Source organism: Pomacea canaliculata, linkage group LG6, assembly GCF_003073045.1.
Source record: "Pomacea canaliculata isolate SZHN2017 linkage group LG6, ASM307304v1, whole genome shotgun sequence".
NCBI lineage: Eukaryota > Metazoa > Mollusca > Gastropoda > Architaenioglossa > Ampullariidae > Pomacea > Pomacea canaliculata.
Window position 1 is genome coordinate 23,590,554 of NC_037595.1, and position 15,311 is coordinate 23,605,864.

Genomic DNA, 15,311 nt, shown 5'->3' on the forward strand with positions numbered 1-15,311 from the left:
GAAGACAAGACAAGAGACAAGACCGTTGAGAATTGATGCCAAGTCACCGAGTGCGACATCCTCCTACTTGATTGCGCAACAACCACAGAGAAGCAGGTGTTTGAAATTCCAGGTGATTTTAGTTAGCCCCAGCACAGTATAAACGACAAAATAATTCGGTACTGACCATGAGATGATAACCATCACTGTCGTGTCACCCTCCCAGATCCTCTAAAGCTTGACGAACATTACAAACTGCGCGACATTCTCTACCTTTGGCCAAAATGGTGCTGGTCTTGGTCATAGGTCATAAGGTCACGTGACGGAAAACGAGACTTCGTCGAAGCAAACTAAAGAGTCCCGTGTGATTTCTCTTATTAAACACAGCATTCTACGAAACATTTTTCCACATAAACAGACGAAAATAGACGAGATTCAAATTAATCCCACTCTTTACGACATTCTAAGCAGTTTTATTTTGCCTTTGCAATCCTTTTAAGCATGTTCATGACAGGATTAGACAGGGGAAAAAAGGGTTAAAAAGTGTTTAGTGATAGTCTGAAGACTCACCTCACCTTCTAGAAGTAGGCAAATCCACTGACAGGTAGCTAGACCCATGAAAGTCGACACTTAGAATCTGAAAGTAAAAGAGGATTAAGGATTTATTAAACTTCTTTTTAATGATTGGCCTCACAGTTTAAAATGTGACACTAACTCCCCCGAATTTTATCAAATCCCACCACTCATCTCCTTCCGAGTGATAAATCGTTGAAACGTCTACATTCGTCCTCTTCCTGAAGCTGTTATACGGCCAACTGTCTGTTTGTTGAGTACAGAGTGATGAGGACGCCTCTACACAGGAAAATATCCTCTACAAATTTTATTATTTCATCTTAATCCCTCCCGTGTATGAATACATAACAAAATTTGTTGCATTGTCAGAGCATGACAGGCTACCGTAGTCCCTCCTTGGCACAGACCATGACAACCTTAGACTTTAATGACGCCATACCCAGGGTCTTCCTGGAAAAATGTAAAATGGGGTATAGGAGGGAGGGGAGGCGTGGAACGAGGGACAGAAAAAAATAAAAAATATTTGTTCAAAGAAAAAAAAAACACCCTAGAGACGGAGACCGAGATTGACAGATGGGCCGAGGGTCGAAGAGACCTGATGCGTCAACAACTCCGACAGAAATATATTCTGCACCTGAACTGCCGGGTCAACACACCCGGAGAAGACCGGCCGGCCTTTCACAGATGCCGTACAGCAGCTTAGTCCGACATTCCTGTCAGACGGAGGATGGGAGTGCGACTGAAAGCCTTTATGGAAGCACATCCCACGCCACGAGTATCCGACCTGTGGTCGGGTCAGTCGCTTACCTCCGAGGCAGGCGAAAGGATATCTTTTACGACAAAAGGACATTTTTACGATGCAATTATATATGCAGGTAAGCGTACATGATCCTGAGGCAGTCCACAACCAATCTTTTCTCCCTTTTTTTTTGAAATCTTAAGGACAAGAACATTTTTGTTTGCGCACTAGGTGTGCATTTTCTTTTTTGCTGACCGCGACAACCATCAGGGCGGTTGATTCCAGGGTTCCTATATTTTTTTTAAGGTTATTGGCTTCGTAATTTTTTTCCCCAACACACAAAAGATGGGGTAAGGCATTCTCCTCTAAGTTTACTATCTCTTTTTTGGTTTTGGTTTCTCGATTTTAATGAGTCCCACGGATTTATTGAATAGCACCCAGCTTCTGTGACCTAATTCATGAATGACAATCACCATCTATCTTGTGTGGTTTTCTTTCTTTTTGGTTTTTATTTTTTGTTGTTACTTTAGGAGTTTAATGTTAGATTTTCCTTTTTCCTTAAGCATCTTTGCTACTTTTTTCTCTCGTGGCTTTATATTATCACTAGTTCGTTTCCTCTCTCCCCACCCCTTCCTCACCTTGGTCCTGGGGCGGTGCTATGGTAACTTGAGCAATGCCAGGCTAAATACAAAATGTGCGAGAAAACTCTCAAGACAAAGTATTTCCTAGAAGGGGGAAAAACTTGTTGAACTGGGAAAAAGTAATAAATGTAGCTCCTTTATGATATTCAGGCTCATCAAAACATTGAACCCTGCCAGGGCGCCAGTCCCAGCGTGTTACGTAAACACAACACGTATCGCCTCACCTGTGATTGACAGGCAGTACCTGGGAGGGGCAGTCACCACTGAGTTGGACCGCCACCTGCAGGACAGGTGAGGTGGGGTGAGACCGGAGGGCGTGCGTGTGTGTGTGTGTGGGTGTGCAAAGTGTTTGACAGGTAGAACGGAAACTTCAGGTGCGACTATATACCAGCGAGGAGGAAGCTTCACGCTTTAGCGAACGTTCGCACCTGCATCTGACGCACGATGAACAAGGAAGAGGGACGAACGGAAAGATGGACAGACAACAGAAACCTTCTCACCATCCTGACACCACCATGTGCCTACACGAAATAAGTGCAAGGGCAGGGGACATGCGCACAGTCCAAGAGCCCAAGTGACATAGTGTCGCGCCCCGATGCAGCTCGGGATACCACCCGCCATTTTGTTTTCTACACGTCATCCTTGCTGTGAACCTCGTACTTAAAAATAAAAAAAAAATTTTTTTTCGTTATTATCGTGCCACAAGCTTCTCACCCATCAAGCTAAATCAGATTCCCTGAAAAAAATGGCACCTGGTTTGTGTCTAACTTGCAATGAAAACTTCCAAACACGATATAACCAAGCTGTTGGTTTAAATTATAAGATGCTGGGTTATATTCTTATTTTTTGGCGATTTTTATTGTGCATATTTTTGATAGAAAATATCCTACGACAGGATGGGCGGTCCGGTGGCGCAAGAATTACTGCCTGTCACCAATGCGGTGATAATTGGTAGTCTTGGGTTCAGATCTCGTTTCGGGTACGCTAGTTTTTCTCTGCATGTGGCGTATTTATGTTTTCTGTTCGTGCATCACCTTGTGCTCTTTCCTGGCTGCTTTACACGACAATCATTCTTACCTTTTTGTAAGAAATGTGTAGATGAGTTTACATCGGTGAGGCTAGCGACCCAAATAAATTGTGTACGGCCGCAACTCTCTATCTACAATATAAATTGTTGCACAAATGTAAAAACGACTTCAGTGAAAAATCTGTCACGGACTGTTAACACCACAGACGACACCGACACCCGTATACGACACAAGCGCCGTTCTCTCTGATACCCCGATGGGGCGAAGTCACGCCAGGTACAGGTGAGCCTGAAATTTGACTACCGCTGTACAGGTGTTGAGACAAATTGACCATGGCAGTTAGGACACAACAGTCCACCCTCCCCAAAAACGTTATTATACCTTGTGAAATCAAGCTGGCAAGTAGTTGAGATGTAGCACCGATAACACCACACCTGGGCGCGGAGGGGGCACCGAGGGCTTTGTCGCTCCTGTCGTCGACCCTTCGCCCAGTGGAGATAACCACCGTGACAACTGTGGTGTGCATAACTTCTTTTCATGGAAATGCAGTACTCTAAATAGCTAATTATCATTTTTCTTTTGAAGCTGCGAGCGTATTGAGTAAAGCGAGATAATTTTTTTGTGGGAATGTTGCAGGTTCGGTTGTTAATGATTATTTTGTTTATTTATTTGCTTTTGTTCTTTACGTGAAAATATGTTTTCAAGTGTTAGCTCGAAATCCGTGATTACGATTGCTTTAGGGTTTGAGTTAGGTTAGGGATTAGGATTAGAGTGTAGGGATTTATTTTGGACAGAAGGACTGAGCAGATCAACCGTTGTTTTGCTGGCAAACGTCCGGCTGCTCGCGCATGCGCAGCACGGGTCAGTGGCCCGAGTCAGTGCAAATAATAATAAAGAGTGTTGCGCGCCGGCCTCTCTGCATGCACCCTAGAACTGAGGAATGCCACCCGGGGGAGCTTGGGGGTGTCTGCTCGGCACTGAATCACGCGAACAGATCGAGGTGGGGGACAGCATCGGGCCTCGCTATTCACATCAAGCCCGCAATGGACGGACTTGTCTGTCACACACCTGCACGGCTCCCGAAATCACCATAGTGAGTCACAGTCTCAAAGAGTTTTTAAACTTTATGTGATTATCCGCCAAGGTTTGAAAAAAAAGTTCCACGTGTGCGTTGTTTACGCGCGGTCACATGTTTGTGTGCGTGCATACGTATGTCTGTGCGTGTGTGGGTACGTTGGTGGGTGCGAACGTTAATGTCTGTTCCTTGTATATTGGAAGCTTTTTCTTTTTCAGCGAGTGGCCTAGCACTCTGCTGTTATATATATATTTAAGTTTGCTGTTTACGAGCATTAGGCTGTTATTGCAGCTGGCAATATCAAAGTCCCTATCGCCAACAGACGATCTCAAAAGTGTTCTGACTAGGAAACAAAATTTTGCCATTGTCAGCTCTCCTCTTTTACACAAAGAAAACACACCAACACCTTCTCCAAGAGACCGATTAACAGGCGGAAGACTATTGTGACATCGCGACACAAGAAAAGCCCATCGCGAACTCCCCAATGTTGTCAAACTGTAAAAATATTTGTGTTGGACAAAACTGTAAAACTTTATTCATCAAAGAGATCGCTTTACCGGCAATGGAAGACATTCAAATTGATCTCCTCCACCCCAAGCCCCAATTTCCCTCACCCACCATAAACCTCATCGCTTCTACCTTCTACCTTCCTGTCTTCGTGTTTCCCACCTGTGTGTTGTCAGCCACACAAAACCCGCAGTTTTATCCTCCACGGGAGGTTTTTACTGTTGTGTTGTTTGGGACACGGTCGGTAGTCTGGAGGGCGAGGGCAAAGCTGTTAGCAGCGCATCATTGCGACAAGACGAGCGGTTTAAATGCCGTTAAATGCTAATCGGCCAGAAAGTATCTTCAGATGAATGCTGCCTTCAGTTTATATGATGCGAGGTTCTCAAAGTATGAGTACATGACCCACCTCCGTTGTCAAAATGCAATTTTTGAGCATCGAAATATTTCAAGCTCTTGTGTCTTTAGTAAAGTTTCCGAAGTAGATTCATAGTTATTCTTTGTAACCATAGCACATCATCATCCTGCCAAGTTTACTGGCTTCAGTCAACGGGGTGCAGGGTCACCAGAGGTTAACTTCAAACTGTATCAACTAGAACACAGCACAGCGCTGACACCTCTCATTAATTGTAAATAAAGTTACTTTCTGGAGTTATGACTGTCTATGCCAGACATTTATCAAGTCGGAGTTTTGTCTTATCGCTGACTTCCCTGCGACTTCTGACATCCGTCAAAACAAAACAAAACAAAACAAAACAAAACCAAAGGAAAAGGAACTAAGTAGCGAGAGAGGACAGGCAGACAGGCAGATGTATGATGACAAAGGAAAAGAAAACTGAAAGGACAATTGAAGACAAGAAGTGGCATACATCATTTGCTTGGAAAAGATTGCGACCTTCTTGAGTAAAGGCCAGAATTATTCAAAGGCCAAAATAACACGGTAGCCGGGTGCTGAAGGTTCGCGATCTCCAAACATTTCCAGCTCGATGGACAGGTAAAAGGTGTGCAAAAAAATAAAAAAATATTCCAAGGCATGTTTATCCACGACAACATGAATGAAAAGGAATAAAATAAAGGAAAATAAAAAAGAAACAAAACTAAACAACAACAACAACAACCAAAAAAGCCAACAACAACAAAACCAAAACCAAAACAAACAAAGAAACAGAATTTGTAAAAGCTAGATGATGATAATCTAAGTACTGTAATATTTCTCACTATTTATTGCAATCTAATAATTATAAAATACAGTAAAATGTTCAATGTTGTTAGTATAGAATAACACATAGTGGCTCCGAACTGCCTCTCTGTTTACAGGGCTGACCGTCGGTGTGAGTTCGAGAGAGGGAGACAAAATAGTTGTGAACAACAAGCAAACCAAGATATTAATAATTTATTTCTTTTGACGGTATATGTTGTCACTATCTTTTATGAATCTTTTATGTATATTTTGACATATTCCCTTTCTAATATTTCTTCTTTTCTACGGCTGCAATCTTTATTATTTAGTTAGTCACCTATCCCTGCAGAATTAGCGAGAAGGGAAAAAAAGACAGAGAGAGAGAGATGCGCAGTGCTGCGCCATGTTTCCATGTCGCAGCCAAACATTGTCTCAAAGTTCAACATTGATTGGCTGTCACGCCAGCGACACAAGTACACAAACCAATCAAACGAAGACTTCCTTCTCAGCAAACAGCCAATGAGGAAATTACACGGCCTTGGCCTTAAATCCGCGAATTTGTGTGATTTAACCCCACACCCCAACCCCAACCCCGACCCCTCGACCGCAAACACCGTGCAGATGACACTACTGCATGATTAGCATCCGGGTTCTATTTGTTTACAATGTTTTTCCTTGTGTAGAAGTGTTAATAGGTTAAAGTTCATTTCCGCAACAAATTTGATTGGGGGACTGTTATATTTCCTTCTTGTCCCTCAGACCTGAGGTTAATATCATATTATTTCAATTGATACAAAGGACCACACCAAATGATTGGACCTTCCCCACCCGTGGGTTAGTGGGAACAGGTCTCCGCCTCAAACTTGTTTACAGCTACCTAGAGTGTCCAGTCACGTGAGCATGAGATGACCAACAGTTCACCCGTCCTCACCACCGGCACGTGGTGGCCATGCTTGTAAACATTCCTGAGAGAAATTAATTTCCTCTGACTGTAATTGCAAGCGGTCGCACGATGTTTGTGCCGCAAACTTCCTCCGCCGGCAACACTGACCGTCAGCGCCATCTTTCCCTCCGTGACTTAGAAGCAATATCGCTGACACTCGCCCACAGGTGGGAGGCGAGGAGACAACTGTTTTCCGTGGAGTGGCTCACCGTGACCAGATGCAGGACGAGACCAGAGGTCCACCGTGCGGTGTTGCCAACTGGAGAAAGCCAAATTCAACATGAGGATGCACGCAGCTCGCTGCTCCACGTTCCAAGCTGCACAGTGTCTCCGCTGGTGTTTGTGTAGACATCGGCCGCTGGACCATCTTCTCCGACATCCCTACACCTCCACCTTTCCTCCCCGCTCGCTCCCCCTCTCCCCTTTCCAACCTCAATCGTTTGCTTGGACCAAACCTGACCAAGCTAAGCGCGTGCAGAACAAACCTCTGTCGGCCTCCACCGACAGCCGCTTACGATGGTGGGGTGGGGAGAGGGAAAGAAGAGGAAAACATCACGTGATCAAAAACGGTGTTGACGCCTCGATCTCAGCCTCCTGCTGATCTCCATGGTTTAGAAAAAAAAAAAACTGTCTAGTGTAGTTCAAACCGAGTGCTGAAGGTCATTGTGATATTTTAGATACCTTCCTTCCTTCCGTCCCCTCCCCTCCATGTTGCATGCTAGCATTGTGATGTTGGGTCGGGCAATGGTGATGCTTTCGCTTATAGCCTTAGTGAAGAGTTAATACAGTAAAGTTCGGAAGGTCCTGGGTTCAGATCTCTTCTCAAATCAATCAACCAATCAATCAACCAGTCAATCAACCAATCAATCGACCAATCAATCAATCAAACATTGTTTGTTCGCAGATTATTTGCATTGCAAAATACGACGATCTTGCTAGAGAGGGGGTCGTGGATGCTGATTTTCAGTTTCTTTACCCACAAGTGACCCAAAAGCCTCAAGAATAAACACAGTCTGACAGACGGATTCATAAAGACAGAGCGATAGACACACAGGAATACAGAATCCTGTATTCAGGCAGAAAGGACAGTGTTTAGTGGAGGATGGTTTATCTAACGGTATTAAAATATGGCAGCAAGAAAGAAATAACTATTTTAATCTTAGTGTACAATCTTCCCCCAGAAAGAAAGGAAGGAGGGGAAGAGAGGAGGGAGGGGGAGAGAAGTGGGAGGTAAGTACCTGGCGCAGGTTGAGGTGCACGGACGCGGGTCACTAGTCGTGTGTTTTCACGTCTCCTTCCTTCAATGCGCAGGTGCGAAATTCTACCTTTGGGGTCTGGCTTCCTCACCAGGCATTCATGCCTTTGTTTACTCGTCGACGTGTGTGCTCACAAGCCGACGAATGAATGTTCATATTATGTTCCGCCAGTTCACCAGGGTACAGGTAGGACGGCACCTTTAATTGATTTGACCCACACGACCTGATGCAATATTCATGCACCATACAGGTAGACGGAGGCGTAAGTCACAAAAAAAAAAAAAAAAAAAAAGAAAAGAAAAGAAAAAAAAAAACAGAATGAAGACGCACCTGAGCGCAATTTTCTTTTCAAATAAATGGGTCGAGCTTATTGTAAGATGTTAATTAGTCCGCACGATGTATTTAGCCATTCGTATTGTCACACATAAATCTCTCTACACTACAGACAGGCACAGGTGAACGAACAGGTGGATGGAAGGCTAGTAGGGAGAAACACAAATAAGCGCAGAGGACAGAAGATGAAAGCGAAAAAAAAACCTTCCCATCAAAAGAAAACAAACAAGCAAACAAACAAAACCCACACCATGTATAAAGCCTTCGTTGTACCTAGTCTTACCAGTTCACCCCAGACTTCCTTCCATCCCACCCAGGACTTCCTTCCACCCCACCCCGGACTTCCTTCAAGCCTACCCCGAGGTTCTTCCCTTCTTTGTTTTTAACACCTGCTGCTAAGGAAGTCAGTTGGCGCAAGATTGAGGGAGGGGAAGCATCCTCCCAGATACTAGATAAGAAGGCGGGATGTCACCTCACCAAAGTAGATAAGCCAAAACCCAACGGTTATTTGACTGGTACCCATGTTCATAAAAATGGGGGTCACACGACGGAAAAATGTTCCAAAGAGAGTTTTCTAATTACAGAATAGTTACTTTCTGTTCTCGGATTGATTTGATTGAATTTAGGAAAGTTCTATTGGTATGTGATGTCATGGTTGTCCAGACGATAAGTAAGACAAGAATGAAAGAGTCTACCTACTAGGGGAGGGAAATGTGAAGGAGAGTCAGGCGGCCAAGGGTCCGGGACGATGAGAATAACGACGCATTACAGTGTTACTGTAACATCATTAACTGTGGTGGTCGCCCCTCAGAACAATGGTGCTTCTCGTTAGCTGGGTTATCAGCCCTTGATTTACACCCCAACTCCAATGGTGCCACCGCCGGGTAGCCACACAACTCACCCGGACCCGTCTCATTACCGAGCCTACGAGCTCAGTTCATCATGTCAGTGCATAGGGAGTGACACACGGAGACTTGGTTTATTCACATTTCTCCTCCTCCCGGTGCATAGTGCAGATAAAACATTTCATCACAGAAAGTAGGAATGAGATCCCAGGGTGGAGTAAGGAAGCCTCTCATTTACTATGCCATGTATAGGTGTTACATGGCCTTTCTTAACTGTCTTATTTTATTTTTTATTTTTAACCATACTTCTGTGTTAATCATCATGACCATGATCATGATCATCACTTCTTTCCTCATCTTCTTATCCCCTGAGAACATCTACCTTTCTGTCAAGACATCTTTTTATTACAATATTTATTACAACATTTATTACAACAATATTATGTACATATTATGTAAACGTACACATTCTTTTGAGAAGATTTGTGCTCTGAATAAAGGTTCAATCTGTATGTATGTGTATGTGTGCACGGCGCGATTTTATTTAAGATTTTAAATACACTGTATTTGTATCTTTAGCAATAAAACAAATTAAAGGAATAGAGGCAACAGTTCAGTATATCATTTAAGATAAACATGCAAATTATTTTGAGGGCAAACGTTTAAACTTAATTTCAGTTCTCGCCTAGTAAAGAAACAAATAATAAAGAGAGAGGGAAGGGGCAGGAATTTATTGTAATTTTAGCAATCGTCCTGGAAAGATCTTTACAAGCATTGTACTAGTAGGTGTTTGTTACCTATGGAGTTGTAAAGACACTTTTACATGTTGTTAGGCGAGTATTTTTGCTCTGCTCTAGTTACGAATCCCCTCCACCCCCGCCAACCCTCCCGCTTTCTAAAACTTAAAACTCGCTTCTCCGTATGTCTTTTATAGAGCACCGTAAAAAATCGACTAATAGAAACATAAATAACATATGGGTTTTGATATTTCCAAACCTTTGTGTATGTGTCACGCCAGCTTACCATTTATTTATTTTGATACACCCGTACCACCTCCATTGGCTTTTGCATCCCTTGTCTCACATACCAACCAGTCAACCAACTAAATTACCCATTCCGACCAAATCGAGGATATTAGTAAATCATTAACAAACAAATGTGAATAAAAGGAAACACCTCCGACGGGATTCGAACCCGCAATCCCCGGCTTAGGAGGCCGATGCCTTATCCATTAGGCCACGGAGGCAGATGAATGCTCCCGTAATGGACACTCCATAGAATCTTCACACTTTCTATTTTTATTATAAGGCTATTCATGAGAAAATTAACAAAATGAGCTAGCAGTGAATACGAGTTTATTTTAACACACTAATGTGAATGCATACATACATTTTAAACGTTCATCTTCACTGTTAACGTTATTGGAAATTTATTGTGGGCCACAGCAAACACCCGGGACATCTCTCACTAAATCAGTGGTAACGGCTAAGATTTATGATATCCGTATGATTAAACTGTGTGCGACTGGCGCTGTTGGTTAACAAAAAACCTTGGCCTCCTCGAAAGTATCATGGTTTGAGACCATAAACTGAGTATATGTTCTAGATTACAAAGGAGACAAGCTGTGTCGGTCAACATTCGGTTTATCGTCCAGGAATGGATTATAAAACAATAACTTGAACTGTGATTACAAAAAAAAAAACCAAAAAAACAACAAAAAAAACAAAAAAAACAAACAAAAACAAAAAAAACAACAACTCTGCAAATGCAATGTTGTGGAAAACAAAGATGATGAAAATAATTATTTACACTCGCATACGAAAAGCATCGAATGTGAAACAATTAAAGAAGGGAAAACAATCAATCTTTGTGAAAATAAGAAATAAAAAAAAAACATGAAAGAAAAGCGAGTACAGGTAGCTAAGATGGTTTTAATCCCGTGACAGGCTCTCAAGATCGATGCTTGACGTCATCACACGCGAACATCAAAGACCGGAGCATACCTGGCCAAGCCTGAGCTCTTCTTGTTCAAACGGCAACACCGCCGTCTACAAACGCCTCTGTCGTCGCTGCTCGGGCGGGACACCACCACAGGTATGTCGGCCTGAGAGCAGACGACAGCAGACGACAGCGGACGACAGGGTGTCAGCAGCAGGCCATTTGTTCCATGTCAGAGTTGGGCTTGGGTGGGATCAGGTGATCGCATCGATGTGCGAATTAAATGAGTTTGATATCGGGATAAAAGACGATCAGCTCGATGTCAGAATCAGAGGTAACGAGGTCGATGTAAGAATTGGATGTGATCGGTTCACATGATCAGTGCTGTGTATTAGATATGATCGGTTTGATGTCAGAAGCAGAAGAGATCGATGTCAGAATGGCAGGCGATTATGTCAGAATCGAAGCCAACCATGACAGACTCAAAAAGGAATTAATTTTCAATAATTATAAACCAGGCGTTCAATATCAGAAATCAGCTGACTCAGTTTTGTTATAATTTAGTTTAGTTTACATTTTCGATCCAGGAAGAAAAAAACAACTCGATGTTCAAATCGAGCAATTAATCAGGCATTAGGTTATGGTGTCAAATCCCGAGAGATCGATATCAGTAACTATGGCGACAATAAATCTCAATCAGAGGATGGGTCATTTGGTTATTTGCGTTCAGGCCGAGTGCTCGTGTCTGCTGCACTCGCGTGTGCATGATTTCATTTGTGGTAAAGAAGCCTTCACACAACATTTAGCTCGTCGTGAGTCATCCCCATTAAATGGTTTTTAGCATTCTGGTCAATCGGATGCTGCGATTACATCTGCGATGACAATCGACTTTCACTGGCCAAGAATTACATTGTAGAATTATTGTGATTATTGTTATGATTATGATGGTGGTGGTGGAGTTGCTGCTGTTAATGATGGTGTTGTCCCCACTCATTTCGTAGTTAATTATAATTTGCTCGCTTGCCCGGTTGATAGTCAAGTTCCACTTGACAGACAGGCAGATAATGCTGTCATCTAAATAGATAATGCTGCCATCTACATAGATAATGCTGTCATCTACATAGATAATGCTGCCATCTACGTAGAGAAGATCTGATAACAGCGATTCTTCTCAAACATTTGTTCCCCGGTTTCACAGAACTAATCAAACTCACACCTCCTAATTCATTTCATCATAAGGACACATCGATGATGACATCTACCAGCGCATATACCTAGTCACAACATAGTTCCCGCTTTTTCTTACCTGTACAACAGGTGTGCTGTCTGTAATCACTCTCTGTACCGAGTACGTCCACTGGACAGACTTCTACTGCGGGTGGATATGTTGTTGTTGTCGTCCCCCCGGTATGAAGAAGGGGAAGAAACACAAAGAAACTCCAGTGGCTCAAGGCATGGAGCTCCCACGGAGTGGAGAAGTCCTGAAAGACAAGTGTCAACACCAACACTAAGCCTCCGTCGTCCTCTTATAGTCTTATCAGCTTCTGTGGCCGGGATATAGTCCCACGCGCACACACACACCAACAGCCGGACTGTAGTTTGTCGAGCAATCAGTCCTTCACTCTGTAAAGTTGAGGACAAGAATTCCCGCAGAGTTATGTCCCGGTCGTTGTGGTTGCGGGCCAGTAGGTGGCAGCTCTCAGTACCCGGAGGTAGGTCGATGCAGGCAGAACGTCAGCCCTTGCCCCGACTCCAGCCAACGCAACAAGCGAAGGGGGCGACGACAACATCTGCGGCGCTGGCGGCGCGCTACACGCGCAGCTACAATCGATGTTTGTTTGCTTTTTTTTTTCTTTCCTTCCTCTCGCTGCCGTGGGCTGAGTGGCTGGCTCCTGTGACACGTAACACGAGTGGGCGGGGCTTGGCGGCTTCGGATGGCTAGGCAGGTGACGTAGGCTAAGACGTTGAGGACGCTGGCCCACCTTTGGCAATTCACACCTGGCATTGTTCGTGTTCTGCTTGAAGTGCTGTTTCAGTACCCAGTCAACACGCACTTATTTCAGGATTAGTTCGAGAGAATTGAAGATTTTGCGGTCTGGTCGGAAGCGAAAGAAAGAAAAATTTTCGTCGGTAAACAAAACTGACTGTACAGGGGTATAATTATCTACTTGGGGTAGGGTAGGGTTGTAAAACAAGTTTGAGGTAACACTGGCTGGCTTCATTATGTCCTGTAAAGGTTTATCAGTACGGTAATCTGACAATCGTATCCAGGCGTTTTGAACATTCCTTGTAATTCATTTCACTTCCGACAAATCCTGAAAACATTGATTCTATAATCAGTTTTCATTTTTATTTATTTACTTTTTTATTATTATTATTGCACATTCTTCTTATAATCGCAATTCTGTCTACAATTTCGTACTTTCGTATAAAAGAGAATGTTAATTTTCCACACTTTACACCCTTTTTGACAGAGTTTTAGCAAAGTTGCTCTAAAATTCGGAAATCAGGGAATTTACATTCGTATTTGTTTTTTATGCTGGAGGCTGCTTACATTATGAGAAATTAAAGCCCTAATGCAAACGCTGGCTCAAATTTGTTTTCTTTGATTCAGTTTCTCGTTCCTTTTTTTTGTTAATTTTTTTTCACACTCGATCCTCACTCTGCAATGCCATCAGCCATCTTGAAATTACCGCGCCTACTTAACACTCATTAAAATACAATCTTCTGTGGGTCACTCGATCGCTGTCAGGAACAAATTGAATGTCGAGATGCAGAGTGCACAGGAAACAACGACAAAATGAATGAATAAGAAAAAGGACGGAAGGGGAGGGGCAGTGGAGAACGGGGAAAGACAGAATTAAAAACAAAAACACACAGCAAGGGGCCGTAATTTGCTTGTAATACGAACGTCTTCTGCGAGGTACTGAAAAAATGATAGGATAGGAGCGGACCGACAAGTGTAAAATTATACACCTTTTAGCTGGAGAGGAAATCAGAAAAAGGAGCTTCCACGAATGTAGGTCTCGCCAAACCTAAATAATCTCTTCTCAAGAAGTTGACGGCTCGCCATCATCATTCCTCAACCTTGCTCTTCGAGACCATGTCGTTCATTTGAGCTCAATTGGGCTACTTTTGTTTGTTTGTTTGTTTGTTTGTTTGTTTGTTTGTTTGTTTGTGTGAACATGCTGATAGCATCACATCCATAAACAGCAAAGACAATGAAGTCAAACTGGAAGCAAAATCACTCACTTTTTAATTTCTTGTTAAAGTTTGGTTCCGTCTTCTCCTTTTCTTTGAAGCCATTGCCTTATACGATTGACAATAATTTATAGGTTTATTTATGTTTTTATGCTAAGCATTGTAAGTGTACATAGGGCCGTGCTTAGGTTTCTAGGCTGCAACACAAACCTTGTAGACAGAAGGACTAGCATCCTTGCGTTCATCGTGCCAAAGCACCACTGCGCATGTCAGACCGCGCAATAAAAACCTGTTTACGATGTTCTCAGTGTGGCAGCTCTTGTTTATTTCTTAATTTGCTTGCTGATCTGTTACAATTAGAGTGTCTAGCGACAGAAAACAGTCCAGCTTGGTCCTAATTGTGCTATATTTAGAAAACGGTGTGCGGATGGGAAGGAAGCAGACGACGGCAACGACGCCAAACCTCGTATGGGAGTCATCTTCATGTCCTGGTATGCATGGAGGTGACATGTGCCCGAGTTCAGGAATCATTGTTTGGCAAGGTGTCAAGATGATATTGTGGTCCTTTCAGTAGGGTAGTTAGTATATAGCTTGCTTTAAAACATTTTTTCTCTCTCTTTCTCTCGAGAGAAAAGTTCTGCATTTAAAAACAGTTTCACAAGGGAGTGGGTGGGTAGAGAAAACAAACTGACACAATTGGTTCGGTCAATAAGGAGTGGTTCCCACGTATCAGGTTCAAGAATTAAATTTTATACAGCAGCTGTTTTTTTTTTTTTTTTTTTTTTTTTTTTTTTTTGTGTTTTTTTTTGTTTTGTTTTTTTATATCAAGTTTTGAAACAGTATACCCGCTGTTGAGTATTTGCGAGATCACTTTATAAGTCCAGTGTTCGTCTCATGTTACATCTTTAATTATTTTGGAAGCAAAATGCATCCAAAAAGATTCTGTATTACATTCCACTTTTTATGGATGTCAAGAGCGTTGACAAGTCTGTGAAAATCCTCAACAGCGCTGACGGTTTATGCGATAGTGAAAACGGACTTTCATGGGAAAGACTGAGAAATGTTAAGCTGCTGTG

At 42.9% G+C, this 15,311-nt stretch overlaps 1 protein-coding gene and 1 non-coding gene across 3 annotated transcripts in view; both read right to left on the bottom strand.

The window, feature by feature from the left end:
- LOC112565780 (four-jointed box protein 1-like) overlaps positions 1-13,132 on the bottom strand; it is a 50,311-nt gene extending 37,179 nt beyond the window's left edge. The window contains exons 1-2 of one of the 2 annotated variants that reach the window (XM_025241538.1): positions 12,341-13,132; positions 555-616 (exon numbers count right to left, since the gene is read on the bottom strand). The gene's annotated coding sequence lies outside the window, so the exon portion shown is untranslated. Of the gene's footprint in view, positions 1-549; positions 617-12,340 lie in introns of both variants that reach the window. The other variant, XM_025241536.1, reaches the window with a different exon arrangement.
- Trnar-ccu lies at positions 10,270-10,342 on the bottom strand. The gene has a single exon. It is a non-coding gene; the product is annotated as a tRNA-Arg (tRNA).
- Positions 13,133-15,311: the final 2,179 nt, after the last annotated feature.